At 40.6% G+C, this 20,577-nt stretch overlaps 1 long non-coding RNA gene across 1 annotated transcript; it reads left to right on the top strand.

Annotated features, from left to right (window-relative positions):
- Window positions 1–1,097: 1,097 nt before the first annotated feature.
- LOC141981541 (uncharacterized) lies at window positions 1,098–20,261 on the top strand. Its single transcript, XR_012637817.1, has 3 exons — window positions 1,098–1,733; window positions 18,322–18,355; window positions 20,134–20,261. It is a non-coding gene; the product is annotated as an uncharacterized LOC141981541 (long non-coding RNA).
- The last annotated feature ends 316 nt before the right edge of the window (window positions 20,262–20,577 follow it).

Raw genomic sequence — 20,577 nt, 5'->3', positions numbered from 1 at the left:
AAGTTGAGAGTCTGCAGTAGTCTACATGCAACTTTGTTTTGTTATAAAGTGTTTCATGGAAGCCATATGATAATATGTTTATATATTTTGGAAGTTTTCTAAAGTAGGGTGGAGAAATGTGATGTACTGTCCCTTTAAGTGTTTGAGCACTCCTCCCTCCCCTGTGCAAAGCCTCACTTTGATATTACTTTCAGTTTCGCAGGCTGAACAATAAAGCTACCATTGTACGCAGGCATCTGTTTCTATCAGCTCCCTTTGTATCTCTGTCTGTCTCTGTTGGGTCCAAATATAACAATATCCTCACCCCATTTCATAGTACTCCTTGCTGTAGCCTATAATCAATGGTCCTTCTGGTTTTTCCCAGCATTCGTGTGGCCTACACCAAAGCACAGGTGAGATCTTGATCTAGAATCTATTCAAAGAACTAGCGTGTCCTGTTACAATGGATCAGAGTCAAAACTCTTTCTATGAGCACCTTCAAATTCTTGAGACCTTTGAAAGCTAAACTCAGAGCCAAATCTGAATTTTACAAACATTCAAAACCAGGTATTCAAAACCAGAGTTCAGATCTAAATTTTGAGGCTTGAGCCTTAAAACATAAAACTCTTTATGTTTATCCTTTAGTATCCAAATCCTTAATTTCTTTACATACTCAAAACTCCCAATAAATTCAATGAGCACATAGGATGCAGGATTGGAGGATCCAGTCTTAATAGTTTGAAAGCATTAACATAATAAACATGACCTTCTTATGTAAAGCACATTCACACACACCTATTTTTAAAAAGCATACAATAACCAAAGAATTAAAATCTATATACAATCTTAAAGCAAAGAAGGGAAAGTGAGGATTTTTTTTTCTAGTCAAGTTTCTAATCCACCTCTACAGAATGCCATTTGCTTGGGAAGAGAGTGCTGAGCATTTACACATATAAATAGCATTTGTTATTGTAATCTGGCACAGGGATGAGGTGTGTGACATGCAGCCTGAAAAGACAGTCCTATGCTGTCCAGCCAAGAAGCAGCTTTGAAAGCATCAGAACACCATGTCCTCCCAGAACAGATGAAACAGATGGAATACATGTCCTTTTGCAGAGAGATTTGCCAGCTTCTCTGTCTGACACACATCCTCCCCCTCCACCTGACATTTGAAGTACATTGTTTCAATAATCATTTTAAAAAACCCATGTCTGTCTCTCATTTTGTAAAAGTCTAGCAATGGAGATGCTGTGAACATGAAGCTACGATTAAATGTGATTAATATATTTTTATTGTTTTCAGTATTCACTCCCAAGTACAGATTTTGCATTTAGTTGATGCACTTGCATATGCAAATTTGGTGTGCACACCCGTTGGAAATCCACTGAAAATTTGGGCCTCAAAGTAAGCTGAGACTGAAACACCACAAGATTAAATATTGCCAAATAGCCTATTGCGCTTTGTGGTTTTTCAGCCATAGGGCATATTAAGCAGGAACAGCAGCAGGTCCCAGCAAAGCTTTTTTAACTCCATCTGCACTGGGAATTTTGGCAAAAGTGGGCCTGCTACCCTGCCCCCAGATAAGGATGGAGGAGCAGGACAGCTGGCCACAGTCAAAAGGCGGAAGAATCAATTGGCCAACTGGCTGTCTCCTGAAGACTGATTTGGGGAAAGGAATAGCCCTTTGGTTGCCTCAGAAAGAGGATACCAGATTGGAAAGGACAACAGAACTCTTGGCTTCTGCATGAAACAAGGTAAGACGTGATGAGGGAAATGGGAAGGGTGAAGGTTTAAAAAAAAAAGAGAGAGAGAGAGAGAGAGAGAAGAGAAGGGGAAATAAGGAAGGAACCTTTGATGAAAAAAAGCAAATCTCCAAAAAAAATTGTGCATATACAATGACCAGAAGTTCAGATACCAGCATGCTAAATGTAGCTGCTGGTTGTTATTACTTTACAGCTCCATTTCTATGAATCTCCTTTCTGAGAGGCAGCTGGCATTCTGTGAGTTAGAATTGATATAGCATGTCACAGAGCAGAAACTCCCTTTGCAACCTCATGGAAACTTTACTTTTGTTCTTTCCTGTTGTGCTGTTTCCTTGAATCTGATTTCAGATTCAGTATAATTCAGTTTTTCATGTACGGGGGGAAAAACAGACAATGGTTATTTTTTCTGATCTAGTTCACCCAAAGAAAGTTCTGATATCCAAGGCTACAAATTTAATAGCTGAGGCATTTGTGCACATTCACTGAATTATCAGTTTTTGATTCATGAAGCACTTTGTAGTGCTGGGGAGTATACAAAGCATGATATAAAATGAATCTATATATTCTTTTAAGAAATAAATAGTTCCATAAGCGGCATAAGTGGCATACCAAGATCAGCTTACATTTTTCTGAGGTGCTGAATCAAAATATTAAGTATCAATATGTCACATTTCACTGGTCAGATGAAACTACTGAGCTTGTCCAAGTTCAATGAGGGTTTTCATGTGTGGAATATAAACTATCTATATATTTATTACAAATCATTGATGATCCCATAAATCTCAGTGAGTGTTTTGTGCTGTGTCTGATCCTTGAATTTAACATAGGTGAGTCTCTTTGGCATAGTTGCCCCTCACATTCAAAGAAACTCATTCGAGGGGAGGTGGAAGAAAGACAGTCCTTGAGTAATAATTAGAGATACTGTGGCTAATGGAATGATGTTCATTGTTCATCTGAAATTCACACAGTTGACAGAGTTCAGATACTTGCTTTATAAAGTGATTTTGTTTACACCAAAGCATTAATATATTCCATACTGAAAGTAAGTGAAATTAGTCATCTTCTTTAAACACAGGATGAGATGGAATTTGGATTGGTTGCTGCAGAGAGAGACCTTGGGGAGGGAACATAAGGAGAGGAAATTTCCATGAGGTTCTCCTGCTAGAATTTCCTTGTAATGTTTCTATTGGGGGAATGCAAGAGGCAGAGTTTGACATCACCCTCACCTTACTCTCCATAAGAATTATGGGGTTTTGCCTGTGTATCTCTGGGGGAACAGGGTCTTCTGCATGGGGGCTCTGTGCCAGCACCAGGGTTTCTGGTGGATTTCCCCATTTCACTAGCAGCAGGGTTCCATTTAGCTGCAGCACCAGGACTTCTACACTAGTTGTTGTGCTGGTTCCTCAATAAAGGGAGTGTCCATTACATAGAGGAGAAAAAAGGTTAAGCAGTTTGAGGCTGTTATTTTCCAATAAAATAATAATTTTGTATGTTAGGGCCCTGGAAGGTGGGGGAGGGCAGCAATGCTCCTCCACCCCAACTTATGACCAGAATTCCAAACCCACAGAGGGTCTCCTGGTCCAAGGTTTGGGGCAGGGTCAGGTGTGTGTGTTTGTGGGGGACGGGGTTGTTAAAATGCAGTGGAAGAGGCAATTCTGTTTTCCCTGTGGGAGGGGTGAGATCTAAATGTGGATTGAGAGACTCTCCTCTTTCCTCACCCTTCTGTCCACCTCTAAAATATCATACTTAGTTATTTGTATATATATTTACATTTGAGTGAAGCAGTTATCTGCCCAGACTGCTGAATTATATTGAATCATTCATTCTTCCACTTAACTGGTGGCCTGATTTACTCAAAAGAAGTCTGTTTTCAGAGCTGCATGGGAAACTGAAGCCCTGAAAGAACTCTATGGGCTTGTGACATTTACAAATAGATTTTTGCTAAAATATTCCTTTAGTGATAAATTAGTATACTCTACTTAGATTGTAAGCATTTTACTTAAGCTGTAAGCACTTTAGGGAAGGGACTGTCTTTTTTTATTCTATTTGTACAGAGCCTAACACAGTGCGGTTCTGGTCCATAACTAGGGCTCCTAGGCACTATGATAATACAAATCATAAATAATAATACAGCAGCTAAGGCAGTTTAAAAAGCATACATATGCCTTTTTCTTCCTCATGTCATCTCAAAGAATCCTTACAGACATGGGGAGAAGTACAGTGTCACCCATTCATTACTGTCCATGACTTGTTCCTCCTATAAGTCTAGCCTGGCCAATGTGCCTACCTACCATGTCCCACCATTTAGTCTGTGATCAGCCTCTAGGTCTGTTTTGACTCTGTATTTGCATTATTTTCTTTGGCATGCTATCATGTTTGTCTTCGCAGTGACCCCATCATCATAATCTGTTCAATTGCAGACAATCACGTTCCCTGATTTCACATCCCACTCTCCTTTGAACATCTTCATTTATCTTAAAATCATTCCAGTTTACACTTTCCGCCTTCCAAAGAACTCTTCTACGCTGCCTCCAGCCCTCTGATGTCTGTTTCATTTAATGCAGCTGCTTCCGGACCATGGAGGAATACTATTAGTATACTAGTCTGATACATTTTCACTTTGGTGCCAAACATAATGCTTTTATCAGTCCATAATTTCATCAACTTCTGTGCAGCATTTGTAGCTAAAGCACATCACTTGTTAATCTCATCCTTGATGGAATTGTCAGCACTGATCTAGCTTCATAGGTACACATAAGATTTTACTTGTTCTATGACGTCACCTCTGCTGTATTTCAACACTTTATTGTCCTTTTCTCGTCTGACTATGTTTAAATACAAAAGAATCTGAGAATGAGTTTATCTGTTTCTTCAAGCTTAAATGATTACTGAAGTTGATACTGCTGATGCTAAGTGAAAAATGACATATCATGTCAGAGCTACTTTTTGGTTGATATATAACCTTTCATGTGAGGCTCACCAATCACTTTTCCAATATTAATTAACCATCGTTTAATACTTTCCTGCTTTGTATAGAGGTATCATATTGTTTCCATTTTACAGGTAGGTAAACTTATGTCTCGTATGTGTACGCCACGAAATTAGATCGATTTTTTAGAAGTCGATTTTTAGAAATAGATTTTGTACAGTCGATTGCGTATGTCCACACTAAGTGCATTAATTCGGTGGAGTGTGTCCTCACTACCATGGCTAGCATTGACTTATGGAGCAGTGCACTGTGGATAGCTATCCCACAGTTCCTGCAGTCTCCACTGCCCATTGGAATTCTGGGTTAAGCTCCCAATGCCTGATGGGGCAAAAACATTGTTGCAGGTGGTTTTTGGTACATTCGTCAGTTGCCCCTCCCTCTGCGAAAGCAATGGCAGACAATCATTTCACGCCTTTTTTCCATGCAGACACCATACCACAGCAAGCATTGAGCCCACTCAGCTTAGCTCACCGTCACTGCGGCTGTTGTGTCATGGGTGCTGCTGTCAGCAGACGGTGCAGTAGGTCTCCGAACCATCGTCACCCATCGCTTCCGCTGCAACTCTGCTCTCCTGCAGACTCCATACCACAGCAAGCATGGAGCCTGCTCAGCTCACCATCACCGCTGCTGTTGTGAGCATTATAAACACCTCACACATTATCCTGGAGTATATGTAGAACTGGGCTAAGAGACACCAGCACGAGTTGGATTTTGATGAGGACATGGACACAGACGTTCCTGAAAGCACGGGTTGTGGCAATTGGGACATCACAGGCTGGTTGATACAGTGGAATGCCGATTCTGGGCCAGGAAAACAAGCACAGACTGGTGGGACCGCATAGTGTTGCAGGTATGGGATGATTCACAGTGGCTGCAAAACTTTCGCATGTGTAAGGCCACTTTCCTAGAACTCTGTGAGTTGCTTTCCCCCACCCTGAAGCGCAGGAATACCAAGATGAGAGCTGCCCTGACAGTTGAGAAGTGAGTGGCAATAGCCCTGTGGAAGCTTGCAACGCCTGACAGTCAGAAATCAATCTGGAGTGGGCAAGTCTACTGTGGGGGCTGCTGTGATCCGAGTAACCAATGCAATCAATGACGTTCTGTTATCAAGGGTAGTTACCCTGGGAAATGTGCAGGTCATAGTGGATGACTTTGCTGCAATGGGATTCTCTATCTGTGATGGGGCGATAGATGGAATGCATATCCCCATCTTGGCACTGGAGCACTTTGTCAACCATTACATGAACCCCAAGGGGTACTTCTCAATGGTGCTGCAAGCACTGGTGGATCACAAGGGATGTTTCACCAACATCAAGGTGGGATGGCCGGGAAAGGTGCATGACGCTTGCATATTTGGGAACTCCGGGCTGTTTGAGCAGCTGCAAGAAGGGACTTACTTCCCAGACAGCAAAATTACCATTGGGGATGTTGAAATGCCTACAGTTATCCTTGGGGACCCCTTGCTCCCCTGGCTCATGAAGCCTTACACAGGCAGCCTGGATAGTAGTAAGGAGCAGTTCAACTATAGGCTGAGCAAGTGCAGAATGGTGGTAGAATGTGCCTTGATGTTTAAATGCTCACTGGTGCTGTTTGCTGACTACCTCAGACCTCAGCGCAACCAACACTCCCATTGTTATTGCTGCTTGCTGTGTGCTCCATAATATCTGTGAGAGTAAGGGGGAGATGTTTGTGGCGGGGTGGGAGGTTGAGGCAAATCGCCTGGCATCCGATTTTGAGCAGCCAGACACCAGGGCGATTAGAAGAGCACAGCTAGGCGTGCTGTGCATCAGAGTGGCTTTGAAAACCAGTTTCATGACTGGCCAGGCTACAGTGTGACCATTGTGTGTGTTTCTCCTTGATGCAAACCCGCCTCCCTTGGTTGATTTTAATTCCTTGTACCCAAACCACCTTCCCTCTCCCCTTTTAAATAAAGTAACTATTGTTTTAAAACCATGCATTCTTTCTTTATTAATTAAAAAAAGTGAGATAACTGACAAGGTAGCCAGGGTGGGGTGGAGTGGGGGAGGATGGAAGGACAAGGCCACATTGCTTTGTGTAGCCACACTACAAATCAAACTGTTTGAATGACAGCCTTCTGTTGCTTGGGCCATCCTCTTGAGTGCAGTGACTGGGTGCCCGGAGCCTCCTCCCTGCCCCCCCCCCATGTTCTTGGGCATCTGGGTGAGGAGTATATGGAACTTGGGGAGGAGGTCAGGCGGTTATATAATGGATGCAGAAGGGGTCTGTGCTCCTGTTGGCTTTCCTGCAGCTCCACCAGATGCTTCATCATGTCCGTTTGCTCCCCCATTAGTCTCAGCATCACCTCCTGCCTCCGCTCTTCGCACTCCTGCCTCTCCTCTTCGCGCTCACTTAATGTTTTTCTGGCCTCTAACACTGAATGCCTCCAAGCAATAAGCTGTGCCCTGTCAGAGCGGGAGGACTGCATGAGCTCACAAAACATGTCATCGCGTGTGCATTTTTTTTTCCTCCTTCTAATCTGCGATAACCTCAGGGACAGAGATGATAAGGGGAGCATAGAAACATTTGTACCTGGTGTGGGAGATAAAAAGGGAGAGTAAAATTTAAGATGATACATTTCTGAGAACAAAAGGGATACTCTTTCACAGTGAATCAAGCAATTCATAGCAGACAGCACATGTTCTTTAAGTACAAGGTCACATTTTGCCTTTTATATTGAGCACCTGCAGATATGGTGACACATCACACATGGCTGGGCAACAGAATTTGGTTTCCAGGCAGCCATGGTAAGGCACAGGGTATGTGGCGTTGGCTTCTTACTCATAACTTGTGGGAATGGTTTCAAACTGCAGCGCCATCCTTTCCCATAGCAAGCAATGGGTTGGGTTTCACATTTAAAAGGAGGGGCTGTGTTTTTTGGGTGGATGTGCAGCACACACCTCGCCCCTCCCCAGCCGCTTGGCTATTCTCTGGGATGATCCCTTTTAGCCAAGCGCAAACAGCCCAGCATGAATGGGTTAAATCAAACATTAAACACTACTGCTTTTAAACCCTGTACTGTAGTTACAAATGTGCACTCACCAGAGCTGCCTTCTCCGGCTTCAGGGTCGGGGATCCTGCCTTGGGAGGGTATTGGGTCCAGGGTGATGAAAAGGTCCTGGCTGCTGAGGAGAACAGATTCACTGCTTGCCTGATGCTCATTCTCCTCCTCCTCCTCCTCTTCCTCATCCACAAAATCCTCCTCCCTGTTGCGTGAGACTCCCCCCTTGCAGGTGTCCACGGACAGTGGTGGGGTAGTGGTAGGGTCCCCCCTAGAATGCCATGCAGCTGATCATAGAAGCGGCATGTATGGGGCTCTGACCCGGAGTGACCGTTTGCCTCCTTTGTCTTTTGGTAGGCTTGCCTGAGCTCCTTAACTGTCACGCAGCACTGCTGTGTGTCCCTGTTGTAGCCTCTCTCCACCATGCCCTGTGCGATTTTGGCATATATATTAGCATTTCTTCTTTTTGATCGGAGTTCGGCCTGCACAGATTCTTCTCCCCATACAGCAATCAGATCCAGCGTCTCCCTTTCAGTCCATGCTGGAGCTCATTTGCGATTCTGGGACTGCATGGTCACCTGTGCTGCTGAGCTCGCCACGCTGACCAAACAGGAAATGAAATTCAAAAGTTCCCAAAAGTACCTTTTCCTGTGTACCTGGCTAGTGCATCGGAGTTGAAAGCGCTATCCAGAGCGGTCACATTGGAGCACTCTGGGATAGCTCCCGGAGGCCAATACTGTCAATTTGTGTCTGCACTACCCCAAATTCAACCCAGCAAGGTCGATTTTAGAGCTAGTCCCCTTGCCGGGGAGGAGTACTGAAGTCAATTTTAAGAGCTCTTTAAGTCGATGGAACGGGGTTGGTTGTGTGGACGCATCCATTTTAAAATTGACCTAACGTGGCTAAATTTGACCTAACCCTGTAGTGTAGACCAGGGCTTAGGAACAGAGAGGTTCTATGATTTTTCTTACAGTCATACATTGGTCTCTCTGGTGGATGGAGGAGTGAGGCCATTGTTCAACCTTTTAAGAGAGTAGAATTAATTTCGATCCATGGCCAGAATATTACTGATTGATATGACACTACATGTTTTTAGTTCACCAATTTATTTACCAGATGTTTATTGAAGGCATCTTGTAAAAGATTTTAGACCTTGAATGAATGTGCAGCTTCCACGGAGAAGTATACTATGCATCTCAATGTTGTGTATGTTTGCATCCTGCAATGCCCTCTGCAGGCAATTAAGAATGTACAAGTCTGTTTAAAGACAGTCTTTCAAAGTGATTCCTGGTGATGGTCATGCAGATGTCTTTTCCTTCATGTATACAATCTAGCCCACTGCTGGCATTGAAGGACGGATTCAATTTCACAGGCTCCTTTCAGGCTCTATATAGCGTTCTTGTCAATGGTGTAGTCCTAATTCTGAAAATACAGGAACTCCAGGATCAAATTCACAAGGGGGTTGGGGGGGTGGAGGTGACAATCAGGGTCCAAATATCCCAAGGGGAGATCAAGGGGTATGAACCCCAAAGAATAAACAATTAAATCAATTAGTTGTAATCAATATTACTGTGTATAAAAATATGTCAAGTATGTCTCTTTTATGATAGCTTGTAATGTTCTGAACTCAATGGTCATTATAAGATATGTATACAGATGGGGGTAATGAATTTATGTATATAGAATACTATTCTCCTGACCTGTTCTACTATTTAAAGTACAGCTCACACCAGGGAGGGGCTGCTCCCAAACTAGTTGTGTACACAAAAATACATTCAAGTACCCATCTGTTCTCCAGCTAGGAAGAGACAATGGTGAGCCATTACAGTTAATGGACAGACAGTGAAACAGAAAAGAAAACGTCAGACTTGGAAAACTAAGAAAAGAGGGAGTTTCCCTCACTCTGAGGGCTTGTCTACACTTAAAACTTTGCAGCGGCACAGGGCTTCTGTGTAACACTATATGGGCCAACAGGAGGGATTCTCCATCTCTCCGAGAGGTGGTAGCACTGTTTACACTGGAGGTTAGAGAGGTTTCACTGTGTCATTCAGGAGTGTGGATTTTTCACTTCTCTGAGCGACATAGTTATACCAACTGAATTTCCTAGTGTAAATCAGGCCTGAGTGACTATGGCTATGAGTCATACAAGAAGAAAGGGGGGGGGACAGAAAAACCTTTTAAAAATAGGCTTAGGGGCTAGGTATGGGTGGGTGGTTATCAGAATTTGGGCCAGCATCTCCGCGAGGTGCTGTCCGTGAAAACACTGGATCCCCTCTAGGACCAACCTGATAGTCATGGAGACTCCCACCCCTCCCTTACCACACTACTACTCTGCTTCTTAGCTTGTGTCAAATCCATCTGATGCTCCTTTTTAAAATTCTTGTACCAAGAATTCTACCATCTGATCATCAAAATCTTCCCCTCCTAGATTGTCAACTGCGGCAATGGCCTTAACTTTAAAGACGACTACTATTACTCCACTTACACACTCAGGACAAAGATGTCTAGGGAGTCCTTGTCCCCTTCCCCCCCTACCCCCAACCCCCAAGGGTTTTCTAAGCAGTGGGTGAGAGATGCAGATACTTGTTCAAAGGATTGCAGTATGTTGAGTCCAGCAATTACTCCTGTGTTTCTGGTGGCCTGGGAGTCTCAGAAACTGGCTGGAACAGTTATCACAGTGTTCATAGCCATACCACCTGACTGGGCTCCCGCTCTCTCCTTTATTTTGCTCAGCACTCATGTGGAGACTTTCTCTGGGTAAAAGGCCTTCTTTCTCCCTGTGTAGGACACGTGCACCTCGGATGTTTCTTTGCCATGTATTATCTTGAAAGGCCAAAATTTTATGCTTGCTCCAGTGATAGAGATCCTTTTTTCCTGCCCTCTACTAGTCCTCTGCTTAATGCTGAAGATAGTATTAGAGTTGTGTTTGGGTGCTGTGACTGGCACTCAGAAAAGCACAAGAGCTGCAACTGTCCATGACTCTTGCACAGAGTAACAAAGATGGAGGTTTTTTGTGCCCTGGACCCTTTAAGGGTCACTGGCAAGAGCATGACACAATCTACTCTGTAGTTATTTCACTGAGAATGAATGACATTGAACAGTGGGCATCCTCGTCATTTCTCTGTCCTCAACAGTAACCTTTATTAATTAGGAAGTAATGGGTTGGTAGACGGACAGCAGGGAGAAATACCATGTAGATAGACAAAAAGTTGGAGGGAGGCAAATAAACACAGCAGTACACAGATTAAAATGTGTGACTGCTAGTAAAACCCCACGACTACAGGCAGCTTGAAAGATGTTTATGTTCAGATTATAGTTTTATGACTGGCTCTTTCCAATATTCATGAACACAGAGAGTATTTGCCTGAGGCATGATACAGTTTCAAAGCATTAAAACTGGTAATGATTGCTTAGCACTCTGAACAACATAATTATATTTTTGAGCATTTTATCAATTGATTTAAGGATGCACACTGTACATTGGAAAAAATATGATCTATCCTAGGAATAAAAGTGATCCTTTCATCATTTGCATTGAGATCTGTAAAATTTGAAACTTTATATCCCCAAAATAAATCACATTTCTCTCATTTTACATATGTTTACATTTTACAAGGTTCATCATAATCAGTGTGACCCAATAACCTCTTGATGCCAACTGGCAGAAAACAGAGGGTGTATAGGGTTTTATAGCAATCCCCATAGGCAGATATATGCATAATAGTTTGCCAAAGGCTGGCATTTAAGATCTCTACTAAGAGTCAATAGCCTGCTTGTCCTCATAATCATTGCAAAATGTATGCACAGATAATATTTAAAGAGTTATGCATCTATACTGAAAATTATGTTAAGGTCTTGAAGTTAAGGTTCGGCACCGGCAGGTGACATCCCTCAGAAATGTTCCTTTCTAGTAGGAGATAACAGATGCTTATCTCCTGGTATGGTCATATGTGTATTGTATGCCTCACAGTGGAAGCCTACTTGCATATTGAGATAGGTACCAGTCAAAAGGCTGTGAAATCTACAAGAGAGAAAATCTATGGGAAGAAACAAAACAGCAGTAAGGACAGGGGTGTCCTGTTTATGAATGGTTTCAGAGTAGCAGCCGTGTTAGTCTGTATTCGCAAAAAGAAAAGGAGTACTTGTGGCACCTTAGAGACTAACACATTTATTTGAGCATAAGCTTTCGTGGGCTACAGCTCACTTCATCGAATATGAAGTGAGCTGTAGCCCACGAAAGCTTATGCTCAAATAAATGTGTTAGTCTCTAAGGTGCCACAAGTCCTCCTTTTCTTTCTGTTTGTGAATGAAGACAAAGGATGGGACTTGTATATCTTAGGAAGCAAAGGAACACACATGGTCCTTCACATACGTGACAAGCTGACAGCACGTCTGTCTCTGAAAAGCGAATCACAGCCAAGCCTGGCTGTAAAGAACTGCAAGTGAGCAATACCCTAATAGACATGAGAGTATCTAGTTAATTAAGTCTAGGTTCTAGAATATGTTATGATTTTATTGTGTATATAACCATTTGTTTCCAATACTTCTCCTTGCTATTTAGTCTGAATATCTGTGCTGGCAATTAAATACATTTCTACTTGATTTCACTCTGAATGTATCTAAGTGCTATGTGTTAAGCAGAGTGCTGATATGAGCTGAAGCTAGTAAGCTGAAGGGTACAGTTTCTTTGGAAGCAGCAAATCTGTGAATATTGTGAGCATCTGGTAGGCCAGCAGCTGGATTTTTTAGCGAGGTGCTCAGAGGACATGGGGGGTTGGAGTGTGCCTATTGCTAATCTGTAGAGAAACAGCAGGGCCTGTGATCCCTAGATGGGAGTGCTTGTGTTGCCAGTAGAGTTAGGGAACTGACCCCTGGCAGGCACAGACAAAGCTTTCTCATGATGCCCCAGAACCCTGGGTAATCCTGAGGGAGTATCACAGAACGCCCCACACAACATGTGCTTAAAAGTCTAATAAAACCAAAATTAGTGATACACTGATATTCCACAGGCCTGCTGCGCATGTAGAAATACACGTAGGGAAATACTCCTTCTGCAGTCACAGAAAGTTAACTTCATTGCTATGCAGTGATCCTTTCTCAAGAGCACAATTTCTGTGACAGATCTGGAACTCAGTTATGTTGTACATCTCTGGAGTATTTACGTTGGCTGCATTGGAGATATGCTGGATTTACACCAGAAGAATCTGCTCCTTTTACTTTGCTAGGACTCAGTATAGAATACCAGTATTGTTATGTTTTATGAAGATTTTCAGCACAGAATATTCCATTTAGCATGCAAAGTGAATATTTGTGTAAAGAACATCCCTTCCCCAACCTTCAGCATGAACAAAATCCTTTCATCTGAATGTTCGCTAATAGTGAATGCTAAAGGGCTTGAAAATGGTTGAAATGAACAGCCATTTGAAATCTGAATGGATGCTCTTGGACACGGGTTTTGAAGTATTTGGCCAGTTCTATGTATGGGCCTTTTCTTTCTGAAAGAGGAAACACAGTAGGTGGCATAAATAGAAACCCCCAGATATGGAACTGTTAGTTTAGAATTATGAAGAAGGGCTGCCAAGCATGGCTCCAAGATTAAAAAGAAAATATAAACCCTTACAATCCAATTGTGTTCCAAGAGGAGGAGAGGGGATTGCTTCTTGCCACACCTATTATTTTTTTTACTCAAAATAATATAACCAGGGCTAATCAGAGGATGAGTCACTAAACTTGTCCATCCATAAGTATGCATGTGGGTACTCCAGTCTGGATGTGGATGATCCCCCACTTACTGTGTGAATAGAGGGGAAAGCAAAAAGAAAGAGAATGTGGAGTTGTACACTGCTGGACAAAGCAAGTCCTTGTACATGAGCTGTTCTTCTGGCCAGCTTTGCAATACTTGTGACTTGAGCACTTCTGAAACTCTTATGAAAAGCGGCTTCTTACGTGGGCTGATTTATTTTTCACTAATAGGCCATCCCACCAGGAACCCAGCAAACAAAATCTTTCTGCTCTGGTGTTTTAAGTACCTTATAAAATGAGAATAATGGAATGTGGATTGCTTAAAGTACTGTGTTCAAAACAATGCAGCAGAATAGATTTAAAAATACACTTCATTTTCTTTCCTCAAAATTCACCATTTTAAACAATTAAAACTATATGTAACAAAAGATGTTCCTTGATGGTTTGGATGCATATATATTCCGTGATATAAATAAAGTCCTATTCCTTTAACCTTTAAATGTTTACTAAAGTTATGCTGTAATTCACGTCTATCTCATTGCCATCTTGACAAACTCTCACCGCTAAAGGGTTTAGTAATAATGTATATAATAGCAGCTGCTGCACTCAGTATTCTTTCTAATTTTTGATGATTTATTTTTGAAGTTTTATTTCTAAAGACTTCTGGTTAATTGTTGTGTGCTTTAATTGGACTGCAGTACACTCCTCTTTTGATCCCAGTGCAAGCAGCAAGCCACGCCTGGCTAAATCTTTAGGGTATCAGTAGCTTGATGGATTACTTCAGGGTCTCTGTTACTCCTGGGCTACATAGGATGCAGCTCCTGGGACATAACAAAATGTAAGCATATCACAGGATCTAACAATGTCACTAGGGATTCCATACTGCCCAATAGACAAGGCATAGATTTCAAACCATAGGAGTAATAACGCCATTACCCTGATAACATTCACTCCTTACTCCTCCATCTGAAGGCTGAAGCTGAGACACAATGAAGTTCAAGTTCATTTGCATTCTCAAGGTGTTTCTCTGCATAATTATATCAAGATATTCTTGTGCCTTCTGAAAATTAGATGCTGTGTTTTTCATATCTGCTGATTGTCTCAGATTTAGGCTAAAAACTGGAAAAATCGTGCACCCCACAGCTGACAATAATATCAAGTTAGATTAGGAGCTTAATTTTTTATGTCATGGTGGTGCTGTGAGATTATTCTGAATAATGTTTGCCTCATTTAATCATCTTTGTGTAGACAATTTTAAAATGTTACTCAGTCAATTTATTATAAGTATCCTAACAGATCTGTGTTCTTACCATAAAAACTGTCTATAAGTAATTAATATGAGTAGAATGATTTTTTAAAATTATTAATGAAAAAAATCACTCTCAGCTTTCAAGATACCTTTGAAAAATGAGGATTACCCCGTGATCTGTGCGGAAAGTGGAGTTCACCTTATTTGTACAAATGCCTGTAATAGTTATGAGTCACAAATTTAGTTCACAATCCAGCAATCAAATCTATATGGGGTACTTGTGAGAAACCTCACTTACTTCAATTGGGCTGTATGTATGGATGCATAGGGTCTGCCGAGATGGATCTGACTGCAGGATTCAGGCCATAATTTGAATATTGTTGCCTGGAGCAAGTATTCTATTAAAATAGCATTTTTAAATGCATCGTTTTAAAAAAATGTTTCTAAACTGTTGTGTGGACAATTGATGGGTCTATCAAAAACTGTGAATATTAATGATGTTAAACAAATATTTTTAACATTGAGTTTATTCAGGCAGGCCCCAGCAAGGCAGGGAGACAGAAAACAGAATGTTGGGTGCCTGATTTTCTCCAAAAAATGCTCAATTTTGTGGTATCTTGGAAAAATGCCAAATTCTGTGAGTACAGGAAAATGGAATCTACAAACCTCCAATGAGAGATAAATATGTCCATTCACACCTCTTAAAACTAGGATCCCTTCACATTCAGGAAGCTGACACTGTTCCAGGTTACACCTGGTCCATACTTTTGAAGTTATTGCCATAACCCTAAGGATTAGAAATTTGATTTTAAAAAAACCACACACAAAATTTGAGATTCTGGAGCACCTTTCTAAGGGAAGAGGTAAATTCCACGGCCTCAGAATTGCAAAATATATAGGTTCCTGTTTTACAGCAGAGATCATGAGTGTCTAAAACCGTAACTTAAGATCCATCGTAAAATGCTGGTATAACAATCACCTGTCCATATTAGTATAGGATTTAAAAAATACTTAGATTATTTATTGATATATTATGTCTTCAGGCTTTTTTAAAACATATTTTTTGTTAAATGCATTCCCTTTAAACCTTGTAAACACTGTCATATAACCATATTTATTGTTTTCTGTAATTATTTATTGTTTTTAATTTGATTTTGGTCATAAAAATTCTCAATTCTGTTATTTAATTTATGAACTGGGATCCTAAGAAACATGACATGAGTAGTTGATTAATTAAAATAATTTAACCATATATGTTTTATAACGTATGTAATCAACCATTCTTCCAAAACCATAATTTTCCAATCTACTTTCTCTTACTTGTAAACTTTATATTGATGAGCTGTTGCCAGATTATTCTATGCCAGTCATCACCTCATGTAACACCACAGGGAATATCCTCTCAAAAATTACTCAATGCAATATCAATTTCAACAAGATAAAATTTTTATAAGGTATTGTTAGGTCTGTAACATATTTTTCCTATCAGCACAAATACTTAAAATAAAAAAAAATGCCAAATATCTGTTTAAAAACAAGTAAAACAAAATACTGCACACAAGAATTATATAACTAAAAGATAGTGATACCAGTCGATGTCAACTATTTCCTTAAAGGTTCACCTAATGTGGCAGAGCTGGGAATGTCACTCTGAAGTTCCTAGCTTGATGCACTGCATTTGTAATCCATCTCTTTTTCTCCCTCTCAATTTATGTAAAAGTGGAGTGATTGTATCTGTTCCATAGTGAAGAGAGAAGCTAGTTTTCTGTTTTATAATCTTGATTTTCAACTCTGAGTGGGGAGATAGCAATGCAAGCTTATATGGTAGTAGAGAATATCTGAGTTTTTTCAACTGTTCATTTATATTCTTAACATTCTGAGTTTTCTTTAAAATGAGCAGTATTTGAGGTTTTTTTTTAAAGGGTAGTATTGTTTTTGAATATTAGAAAATTGGCATGACTATGTTAGAGCTGACTTGTGGCTTACCCATTCCAGTTTCTTATGTCTGAGAGAGGCCTGTACCAGATGCTTAGTAGGAAAATACAAGACAACTGGTAATGGACAATTATGGAACAACTTGCCCATAGTGGAAGTTTCTTTCTAACCCCTATGCTTGGTTCTTGTCCTGAGGATTTAGATTCTTTCTTATATAACTGTGGATTATCATCATCATCATCATCATCATAAATGACCAACCTTTTTTAAAAATATCACTTGGTCTCAAGGATACATATGCCAGTGAGCTTCAATGAGGTTAATTATTCCTGGTGTAGAAAATAGTGTTTCCATTTATTAGTTTTAAATTTGTTCCTTTCAGTTTTATTGACTATGTCCTCATTCTAGTCTTATAAGAAAAGGTGAACAGTAGCACCTTAATTAGCTTTTGTAGATCCGTTCTTGGAGCTGGGAGAATACAGGATTCTTCAGTTCATTGGCAACTTCAAAAAGTTGAAAAAAATTACTGTCCTCAGAGACCAAATGTTTTGTTTTGACAAAACTGAAATATTTTCTTCTGATTCTGAACATTGGTTAACCTTTTCAAAATTTTAAAAATAAATTTAAAGGGAACTTTTAAAAGAAAAATCATTTCAAACCAAAAAAATCAAAACATTGCATTTTGTTTTCTGCTGAATCTGAATGTTTTGAATTGAGGTAGGGGCACTCTGTTATATCCCCTATTTTTTTTTTTTTTTGGTCTTTTCTCTAAACTAGACAGTCCCAATCTTTTCGGTTTCTCAATCTGGCTGGAGTGACCTTCATGCTGCTAATCATTTTTTGTTACCAGTAATTGAAGCTCTTCTATTTCTGCTACATCTTTTTGAGAGAGGGTGGCCAAAACTGAACACCCTATATATTAATATATGAATATATTAATGGCATTTTTCAGAGAGTCATAGAACCATCAATTCCAAGGCCAGAAGGGAACGTGATCATCTAGTCTGACCTCCCGTATAAACAGGCTATAGAACTCCCCCAAAATAATCCCTAGAGAAGATCCATTAGAAAACAACATCCAATCTTGATTTACAAATTGTCAGTGATGGAGAATCCACCATGATCCTTGCTAAATTGTTCCAGTGGTTAATTCCCTCACTGTTAAAAATTTATACCTTATTTCCAATCTGAATTTGTCTAGCTTCACCTTCCATCCATTGGATCGTGTTATACCTTTCTCTGCAAATTGAAGAGTCCATGATGCCATATTTATTACCCATGTGGGTTCTTAGAGACTGTAATCAAGTCACCCCTTGGCCCTCTCTTTGTTAAGCTAAATAGATTGAGGTCTTTGTGTCTATTACTATAAGGATGTTTTGTAATCCTTTAATCATTCTCGTGACTCTTCTCTGACTACTCTCCATTTTTTTAACATCTTTCTTAAATTGTGGTTACTAGAACTGGACATTGTATGCCAGCAGCAGTCGCACCAGTGCCAAATAGATATGTAAAATAAGCTCTCTCCTCCTACTTGAGATTCCCCTGTTTATGTATCCCAGGATCACATTAGTCCTTTTGGATACAGCATTCAACTGGAAGCTCATGTTTGGCTGATTATTCACCATGACCCCTAAATCTTTTTCAGAGTCACTGCTTCCCAGGATAGAGTCTGCCACCCTGTAAGTATGGCCTATATTCTTTGTTCCAATATGTGTACATTTACATTTAGCCATACTAAAATGCATATTGTCTGCAACCAGTTTACCAGATGATCCACATTGTTCTTTATTGGCATTTCTCAAACTGAGGTCCGCAGACCCCTGGGGTTCCGCAAGGGTACTCCATGGGGTCTGCCAGCCCTGCTGATCAACTCCTCCCTCTCCCTCCCAGTGCCTCCTGCAGGCTGGGCAACAGCTGTTCAGCAGCATGCAGTAGGCGCTGAGAGGGAGGAGGAGGCACGTTTGTGGGAAGGGTTGGAATTATGTCCGGGTCCTCCGGCCCTGCTGATCAACTCCTCCTGCTCCTTTCCAGTGTCTCTGGGAGGCACTGGGAGGGAGGGAGAGGAGTTGAGGGAAGGAGTTGATCAGTGGGGCCAGCAGACCCCCTGGAGTACCCTTGGTTCCCCAATGTGCAGAAGGTGCTGGGAGGGAGGGGGAGGAGCAAGGATGGGGCACGCTCGGGGGAGGGGGTGGAAAGAGGTGGGGAAGAGGAGGGGGACGGGTGGAGTGGGGGGTGGGCCTGCAGCTGAGCAGGGGGCTTGGGGGTCCGTGAAATTTTTAAAATCAAAATGGGGGTCCTCGGATTGCTAAAGTTTGAGAACCACTCCTCTATATTACTGTCCTCTTCATTATTTACCACTCCCCCATTTTTTGTGTCACCTACAACTTTATCAGTTACAATTTTAAGTTTTCTTCTAGATCATTGGTAAAAATGTACTAAATCTTAACTTTTCTGTAACAATCTTTGTTTGTGAATATGCCTAGGTACCTTACAAGAATATACATAAAAATTTTCTGTCTTGAATAGCTTATAATCAAATGATCACATCATGTTATGTTGTGCAAAATCCAGGAGATAACCCAACTTTTCAAAAATTAATCAGATACAAGTCTTTATTAAGGACAGGTAAATAAAACAAATATGGAATTTGATATCTGGAAGAGATGTTAAAAAGTGAACTTCCAAAGAGAGTTAGAACAGTGTTCAGACTATTATACGTCATGAGTATCTTCCCTGAGCTTCCCTCATCCCCATAAATCATACTTCTCTTGAAACAGATGAATGCACATAAAAACTGTGATCCATATTGGTTGAGATTTCTTGACATTAAAGAGGGAATCAAAATCAGGCTTATACCGGAAAGGAAATCATTACCTTAACAATAGAAAGACTACTATGTATCTATCATTCAAAAGGGATTTGGACATCCAAATCCACAGACAGTTTTCACAGTCTCACCCTAGACATTCATGTGCTGCAATACACTCACTTTCAAAATACTAATCCTTTAAAACTGGGACATATACATATTACCATTTTGTTACAGTGAAACATTTTACATAACCAAAGAAACAAAATGCAATTCGAATGTTATTTTTGTAATTTCACAAGTTGCCAAGTAGTCAAGTACCATACATTATGTCCGTTTATGCAGTAGCTTATATTTTAATATATTTTCTATAACATTTAGAATGTTTGTTCAGTGTGTGTGTGTCTGTTTGTGTGCGCACATGCATACATGCATTTGGACATAGCAAAATAATTAATGTTAAATCTCTGCTCTGTTTTCCCCATTCACACATCTTGTCTTGTAAGCTACATTTAAACAAGTGCTTTCTACATCTTTGGAATGGCTGTAATTTAATTGTGTAGACTTAATCTGTGTTTTGTGTGAAATATTTGACCATTGCCTCCTATCAGAGCACACCTGTTATTCATTTTCACACCTCTCTTTCAGAGTCTGAAGAGCATACGGTAGTCTGTGTAATATTGCCTGAGATGTTGAAAGCAGAAGAGAAGAGGATGTATTTTTTTAATGTCAAGAGAGCAACATCAGAGTGCATTGGCTCACTTGCTCCAGGAATACACGTACCCTAGAGAGTCTTAGACTTCATTAAATCTTTTCTGTGGTTAGCTCTTGTATGATCATTATTTTGCAAAGATATGAAGGAAATGGGTAAGCCTGCCTGATATAAATATGTGTGAGAGAATTTCTCCATGATTTCCCACTCTTCCCAATGTATAATGCGATTATATTTGCAGAGATTAGTGATGGGATGAGTTGGGTGACAATTCTGGCATATTTTGTGCCTTTATTGAAATTTCCCTGCCATGATTTTTATGTATTTCAAGGTTAAATCTTGAAACTTCTAAGTGAACTCAAGCTGGAAGCATTTTATCA

This window comes from Natator depressus, chromosome 2 (assembly GCF_965152275.1).
Source record: "Natator depressus isolate rNatDep1 chromosome 2, rNatDep2.hap1, whole genome shotgun sequence".
Lineage (NCBI taxonomy): Eukaryota > Metazoa > Chordata > Testudines > Cheloniidae > Natator > Natator depressus.
Note: the sequence above shows the minus strand (reverse complement) of the source record. Positions and strands in the feature narration are given on the sequence as shown.